This window comes from Triticum dicoccoides, chromosome 3A, assembly GCF_002162155.2.
Source record: "Triticum dicoccoides isolate Atlit2015 ecotype Zavitan chromosome 3A, WEW_v2.0, whole genome shotgun sequence".
NCBI classification, from domain to species: domain Eukaryota; kingdom Viridiplantae; phylum Streptophyta; class Magnoliopsida; order Poales; family Poaceae; genus Triticum; species Triticum dicoccoides.
In genome coordinates, this window is record NC_041384.1 from 588,015,900 (window position 1) to 588,024,210 (window position 8,311).

The 8,311-nt window shown below is 48.4% G+C and overlaps 1 pseudogene; it reads left to right on the forward strand.

The window, feature by feature from the left end:
- LOC119272619 overlaps positions 1 to 3,072 on the forward strand; it is a 66,604-nt pseudogene extending 63,532 nt beyond the window's left edge.
- The last annotated feature ends 5,239 nt before the right edge of the window (positions 3,073 to 8,311 follow it).

Genomic DNA, 8,311 nt, shown 5'->3' on the forward strand with positions numbered 1-8,311 from the left:
TGATCTCAGGAAGAGGGCTCCAAAGCCTTAATTCTTAAGCTCGATTTTGAAAAAGCTTATGATTCAGTAAGTTGGGATTTCCTTAGAGAAGTCCTTCGCGCTAAGGGTTTCGACTGGAGTAGTACATCGGCTGATGCAACTGGTTTTTGGGGGCCACACTATCGTGTCTATCAATGGCTCTGTCAGCAACTATTTTGCCAACGGTCGCGGCCTTCGGCAAGGGGATCCGGCATCCCCATCTTGTTCAATTTTTTTGTTGATGCACTCTCTTGCATGCTGAACAGGGCGGCCTCGGCTGGCCATATCTCTCGTGTGATCTCCCAGCTAATATCTTAGGGTCTCACTCATCTCCAATACGCGGACGACACGATCATTCTGGTGGAGGCTGATGGCTCGTGCATTGTCAATCTCAAGTTTATTCTCCTGTGTTTTGAAGCCTTGTCGAGGTTCAAAATCAATCTTTCTAAGAGTGAGGCCATTGTTACGGGTGTAGATGAAGCGGAGGCTCTGAGGATCTCCCGCTTGCTTAATTGCTCCATGGGTACCTTCCCTTTCAAGTACTTAGGGCTCCCTATTTCCACTTGGCGGCTGTTCTCTAGCAAGTTTAAGCCTCTGGTGGCCAAGGTGGGGACCAGAGTTCTCCCTTGGCGAGGCACATACAATTCGGTTGCGGGCAAAGTGGCCATCACCAACTCTTGCCTCTCTTCCCTCCCAATGTTTTCCATGGGCTTCTTTAGACTTTCCAAAGGGACACATGCGGTCTTTGATAAACATAGAGGTGTGTTTTTCTAGAATTCGGCTAAGAACAAGCGTAAATACAGGCTGGTTAAATGGGACATCATTTGCAGACCTAAAAGCCTTGGGGGCTTGGGATTCTGAACACCCAGGCGATGAACACTTGTCTTATTGTTAAATGGTGGTGGAGAATCATGACGGCTAACCCGGATGCGTTGTGGCTTCGTATCTTAAAAGCAAAATACTTCCCGAATGGTAGTCCTATGTTTGCGACTCCTAGTGGGGCTTCACAGTTTTGGGTAGACCTTGTCAAGGTTCGGGATGTGTTCCGTTCCAATGTCAAGTTCGTGGTCAATGATGGAGCCTCGACTCGTTTTTGGTTGGATTGGTGGACCAGGGACGCCCCCTTGGCGTCCTCTTTCCCAGTTCTTTTTTCTTACTGCTCCCACCCCGAGATCTCTATCTCTGAGCTATCTCTTAACGGTTGGGACCTGGGTTTTTGGAGGTCCCTTTCTCTTGAAGAGTTAGGCGACTGGCATCGCCTTGCTGCCTTGTTCCCTGTGTTCTTGGAGGAGGCGAACTCCGTTTCTTGGCCACATTTGGCTTCGGGGAAGTTTTCGGTCAAGTCTCTGTATAGGCGTGTTATAGCTGGTTCTGCCTCCTCGAGGTTCAAGTGTATTTGGTTGGCTAGGATTCCTCCTAAGATTAAAATCTTCTTATGGCAAGCCTTTCGGGGCCGGCTCCCCTCGGCTGACCAGATTCAGAAAAGGAATGGGCCTGGCTCCACTTTTTGCTCTTTATGCTCCTCCCTCGAAGATTCTAACCACATTTTCTTTAAGTGTGACCTGGCCCTACTGGCCTGGGGGTGTGTTCGATCTTGGTATTCGAGATCTTGGTCTCCTGGCAACTTTGCCGATGTGCGAGCCATTTCGAATGGCCTGAGTGGCCGGACCAGGAGGTTATTTTGGACTGGGATGGGTGCCCTCTGCTGGGCTCTGTGGACCACTCGGAACAAGTTTACTATTGAGGGTGTCTTCCCTAACAAACCTGCTCATGTTTTGTTCAAAATTTCTATATTCTTGCAGCGGTGGAAATTATTGACTAAGGAGGAGGACCGTGACGTGCTGGAGAGGTTGATCACCAAAGTGCAGGCGTCTGCCAATCTGCTGTCCTCCCAGCCGATGATGTTGCGTCGTAGCTGCCGTTTCTTTTGTCGTGTAGGTCGTGGCCTACATGCCCCTTTCTCTCATTTGGGCCTGCGTGCCGCCTATAAACTCTTGTTTGTCTTCATTGTGGTTTGGCTGTGAGACTTGGTTTGTCGTGGATCTCTATTGATCCAGTACTCATTCGTATGGCTTTATCTATAAAGTCGGGCAATAGCCTTTTCTCTAAAAAATGCTAAGGCACTTGGTTCTTCATGTTCATCTCTATACTATAATTCCTGGTCGTTAGTTAGTCATGACTCGGTGCTTGATCACATGCAACATTACTTAAGTCAGTATAGCATACTCCCATTGAAAACAAATGTGGGTCAAGTACTGGGTAAAATGTGAATACACGGGGTCAGATGAGGCTTTACACTTGTTGCTAATCATCTCTCAATCACCAAAATAGAGAAGTGATTTCTTTGGTTTATCGTACTTTCTGGAACCTATTAGTATAGTTGTTCGGGGGCAAAGCTTAACTACAATGACAGTACTTGAAATTATCTACAATTGAGTATTTTTTGGAAAGGTCATTGAGCTTTTATTGACCTGATGATGCCCCTATTCTGGTAATTGTGAGGGAATTATTATGTTTGCAAACTGTTATTTCAGTTGTTTTGAGTTCTAAAGTTCATTCCGTGCTTAGACATTGATCCTATGTTTTTACACATTTGTATTTATGATTTTTTTTATTTATTCATGACATTAAAACAGTTAAGTTCGGCCATGTCACATTTTTCTGGAATGGAAACCATTCAGGATACTTTGACGAGACCAAGGAAGAGTACATAGAAATTGGTATCACATTCAATGAGCAGCCCAAAATGAAGGCACTTGAAAATGCGGAGAGAGTCCAGTGCCGACAAGATAGAGTGCTAGGCAGGCGGCTATCCACTCTGCCATGCTCGTGGCGTAGCGGGCCATGCTCAGGATGATCCAGGAGATTGGTGCACTAGGCCCCAAGGACAAGATGATGACAAAGGCTGCAGTGGCCCTCATCAAGCGCTTTGATGAGTCATTGACAGAGAGCGACCCTCAGGCCATCGCAAAGCTCACCAACATGGACGTTGCTGCTCTCTGGATCGCTGCTGCCATGGTCGGCCGAGATGCCAGGACCGAGGTTAATGTGTGATCATGTTAGTTACATCTTTAGATAGGCTTCGCAAACAATCAGCCCTAGGCTGGTTTGAGTAGGTTTATCTATGTATTGTGATGGAACTGCGGCTAGGCTAGATAGACGATAGCATGATCTTGGGACTACTGGTGGCTGTCATCGCCCCCCTGTTAGCATGGATGTATATTGTTCGTTTCTTAGTAGAAATTTCAGTTGGTGGAGTGATCTCTTGTGTCCCCATGAGTACCCACAACCCATCAATTATGTCTTGGAATGTTAGAGGTTCAAAAGCACCCGCAAGGAGATTGGCTATCAACAAAATAGCTTCATCACATAGGATCGGCCTCCTCTATTTACAGGAAATAAAAATTGAGCTATGGTCGCCGGTTATGGTCAGAGATGTAGGTGGCTCGGCCCTGGAAGCATGTGCGGTGTTGCTTGCAATTGGAACCAGAGGAATGGCCATATTCTGGGACAAGTCCTCTCTAAATGTGCAAACTCATGCAGCCAGGCAGTTTTCAATCATAGGAAAAGTAACTTCGCTGCTCTCCTCACACTGGTACTGGCTAACCAATGTGTATGGGCCATCAGAGGATGGTTAGAAGGAGGATTTCCTCCGTGAGCTGGCCAGCGCTGCACCCCCTCCTTATAGGATCGAAAGTATGTCTAGAGGGGGGTGATTAGACTACTTAACCAAATAAAAATCTAGCCTTTTTCCCAATTTTAAGTCTTGGCAGGTTTCAACAACTTAGCACAAACAAGTAATCAACCTACACATGCAATTCTAAGAGTATAGCAGCGGAATGTAAAAAAATTGCATATGAAGGTAAAGGGAGGAGTTTGGAGGGAGCAAACGCAATGTAGACACGGAGATTTTTGGTGTGATTCCGATAGGTGGTGCTATCGTACATCCACGTTGATGGAGACTTCAACCCACGAAGGGTAACGATTGCGCGAGTCCACGGAGGGCTCCACCCACAAAGGGTCCACGAAGAAGCAACCTTGTCTATCCCACCATGGCCATTGCCCATGAAGGACATGCCTCACTAGGGTAGATCTTCACGAACTAGGAGATCTCCTTGCCCGTACAAACTCCTTGGTTCAACTCCACAATCTTGACAGAGGCTCCCAAGTGACACCTAACCAATCTAGGAGACACCACTCTCCAAAAGGTAATAGATGGTGTGTTGATGATGAACTCCTTGCTCTTGTGCTTCAAGTGATAGTCTCCTCAACACTCAACTCTCTCTCATAGGATTTGATTTGGTAGAAAGACGATTTGAGTGGAAAGCAACTTGAGGAAGGCTAGAGATCAATATTTATGTGGTTGGAATGGAATATCTTGACCTCAACACAAGTGTAGGTTGATTACTTGTTTGATTACTTGTGGTTGGAATGGAATATCTCAGAAAATGTATGTTGGAAGTGTAGGCATGTTCTGATGGCTCTCTCCACGAATGAAGAGTGGGTGGAGGGGTATATATAGCCTCCACACAAAATCTAACCATTACACACAAATCACCAAACTCAGTGGGACCAAATCATATAACTTGGTCAGACTGATTTAGTTCAAAATGTGAACGTTAGGATTTTTGGTGGGACCGATATGTCAACTGGTGGGACCGATTCCATTAGGGTTAGGACATAACGTAATCTTAGTGAGACCGATTACACAAACTCGGTGGGACCGATTTTGGTAATAGGCAAACAGAGAGTTGGTCACGCAAACTCGGTGGGACCGATTCGCTCATCTCGGTTAGACCGAAACGTTATGAAGGGGAAACAGAGAGTTTGCATTACAATCTCGGTGGGACCGATCGCTCATCTCGGTTGGACCGAAACGTTACGAAGGGAAACAGAGAGTTTGCAATCCCATCTCGGTGAGACCGAGATCCCTATCGGTGAGACCGAAGTGACTAGGGTTTCTGGCAGTAGCTATGTCAAGTGAACTCGGTGGCGCCGGATAGAAGATTTCGGTGAGGCCGAGTTTGACTTTTGGTTTGGGACATATGTGTATATGAGAAAGTAGTTGAGGGTTTTTGGAGCATATCACTAAGCATTTTGAGCAAGCAACTCATTAAGCAACACCTCACCCCCTTTTAATAGTATTGGCTTTTCCTATGGACTCAATGTGATATTGGATCACTAAAAGTAAAATGTAGAGTCTTGTGCTTTGAGCTTGAGACAATCTTTTGTCCTTAGCATTTTGAGGGGTCCACTTTCTAATCCATGCCATGCCAATCATTGAGCTTTTCCTGAAATATTTATCTTCAAGTAGAATTAGCTCAATGAGCTATATGTTGTTAGGAATTATCAAAACCACCAAGGGATAGTTGCACTTTCACTCCCCCACGGCCGGAGAGCCATGGTTGATCTGTGGTGATTTCAACATCATTTTTGAAGCAAGGGCAAAAAGCAACAACAACATCAATAGGCGCATGATGGGGAGGTTCGAAAACGCAACTAACAGTGCAGGGCTGCGTGAGATAAAGTGCAAGAACAGAAAGTTCACATGGACAAATGAAAGAGAGGATCCAACAATGTGCAGCATAGACAAATTCTTTTGCAACATGCAATGGGAGATGGAACACCAGGGCTATTGTTGATGGCTGCATCAACTTCTATCTTCGATCATTGCCAGTTGTTGCTGGCCTGCACCGTTGCACCGCCACGAAAGGCAAAATTCAGATATGAAAATTTCTGGCCCAAGTTTCCCCATTTCCACAAAACAGTGACACGATCCTGGCAGCGCCCTATTAATCACATATACCCATATATACGGATCAAGATCAAAATGAAGCGGGTAGCAACGGATATTAAGATTTGGAGAAAATCACTTTTCAGTGGAGCACGTCTGAAATTCCACATAGCTTTAGAGGTAGTGTTGTCGGTGTTCTAGGAACCAGGGTACCCAGATTTGCCTACCTGTGGCCTGCGGCATGGCTCCTTCGATGGCCTGGTACGCCCACCTCCAAGGCCATCAAGACAAGACCCTCGCGAGGCGGATGACACCAGGACCTCCGGAGGGATCAGCCTTCCCATGCTGCCTCCTGAGGAGCGGAGATTTCTATGCAGGTACCCAACCTCGTGAGGTTGCGATGACACAAGCTAGGACGACCAAGGCCAGGCGGGCGCCAGCGGGCGCCAGCGGGCGCAGAGGAGGCAATTTCCTCTTTGGTGCTAAGGAGGCAAGCGCAGACGTGGGTTCCCGAGGAATCTGGCAAAGGCTTCCATTCCGGTGCAACGAGACCAAGACCACCAGCATGGCAGGACTGAGATGTCATCGTCGAGCCCACCACTGCGTCACGACCAGAAGCTTTGCAAGCGAAGACCAACTTTCATCAGGATAAGATGTACTACTTGCCCCCTTTCAAATTGGCCATTGTGGGATTCATTCTCGCCTACGATTTGGGGAAGAGGACCGAGGCCACTATAAGTATAGGTTAGCCACCACCATAGAGGTGGACGGTCGACGATCGACTCATTCCCTCACCCCCGAACCTCACGAGGTTGTTCATCCCTTGTATTAGTTCATCCTCAATCCCTTGTGAGGCCAATCCACCACAAAGCAGAAGTAGGGTTTTACACCGCAAGGTGGCCCAAACCTGGGGAAACTGATGTGATCATCTTCTCCCTCGCCTTCACGTGAGTCTGGCTAGGCTAGGCTATGGGGCGACGCGTAGGCAAGCTTGAGAGGTCGAGTTCTTCATGCATGCCCTAGAGTATGAACCTCCTTGGGTCTGCGGAGCCCTAAATCCGACATTTGGCGCGCCAGGTAGGGGGTGTGTCGAAGTCCTGCCTCTTCATCAACCTCGCTCCGCCTACGCTTCCTGGTTCCCATGGGAGAAGCTGCCCCGCCTGCCGGGCCGCCGGGCACCATGGAGGCGCTGCAAGCCTCCGGGCATTTACCCCCAGCCTGAGGCAGGTGTAGTGGCCGAAGAAGTTCAAGCCAGCGCTGCCCCCACGGTATGATGACGCGGCGGACCCCGAAGAGTTCCTTCGGCTGTACGCGCAGGCTGTCTGGGCTGCGGGCGGCGATGACAAGGTCATGTCGAACTGGCTTCCCATGGCCCTCACGGGCGTACCACGCTCCTGGCTGCTCAACTTGCCGGAGTCCTCGGTGACCTCATGGGAGGAGTTGCGCGGCCTGTTCATCGTGCGCTTTGCGAAACCAGCACATCACGTGGTTGCATCCATCATCGGCAGGTCGCAGGCCCCGGCTTCGAGCCGCCACGTCAAACAGCTCTTTCGGCAAGTGAGGGCCGCCCAGCCGCAGCAGGGGGCTCCTCTAGGTCGGGCGGCGCCTGAGACCAACATCACCTTTGAGTCCAGAGTTCGAACCATCTTGGGTCTACGGAGCCCTGAATCCGACAAGTGCTGTGACTAGATGTTGCTCAGGAAAGAAGGCAGTTAACATTGCCAGAATTCAGACTCCGGAAGATGTTGAAACACAGAATCCTAGGCCTCGTTGTTGAGCTCGAGCGCACAAGGAAGAGGCAGGCATCGCGCATCACCTGGCTGCGCGCTGGCGACGCAAGCACTAAATTGTTCCACGCCAAGCTAATTTCGAGGACAAGAAAAAACCACATTCATTCATTGCAGGAGGGGAGCCACGTTGCTGCTGAACATGATGAAAAGGCTCAGATCATCCATGATCACTTCTCAAACCTGCTTGGGGGTAGGCATGCACGGTCACACACGATAAACCGGGAGGAGTTGAATCTGCCATAAGTCGATGGGGCAGGGTTGGATATGCCGTTCATTGAAGATGAGGTCTGGAATGCTATCAAACTGTCTACTATCGAGAAGGCACCAGGGCCATATGGATTTCGGGAGGGGGAGGGGGTTCTACAGAGCTTGCTGGCCAATTATCAAAGATGATATCATGCATGTGTTTCAGAAGTTCTATCATCTGGGAGGTGCAAATGCAAGTCAATCAACACGACCATGATCACACTTCTCCCGAAGAAAAATGGGGCCTCTGAGATTGGGCACTACCTACCGATCAGTCGTATGCACTCGATAAGCAAGCTACTGGCTAAGGTGCTCTCGATTCGTCTGTTAGGAGTAATCCAGAGCGTCATCTCGTTGGTGCAAAGCGCATTCTATAAAAAGAAATGCATACATGATTCTTTCATGTATGTGCAAACTTTTGTTCGAGCTCTGCATAGAAATCGAAAACCAGCGCTTCTCATTAAACTGGATATAGCCAGAGCTTTTGATTTTGTAGCCTGGGATTACTTGCATGAGCTTCTGT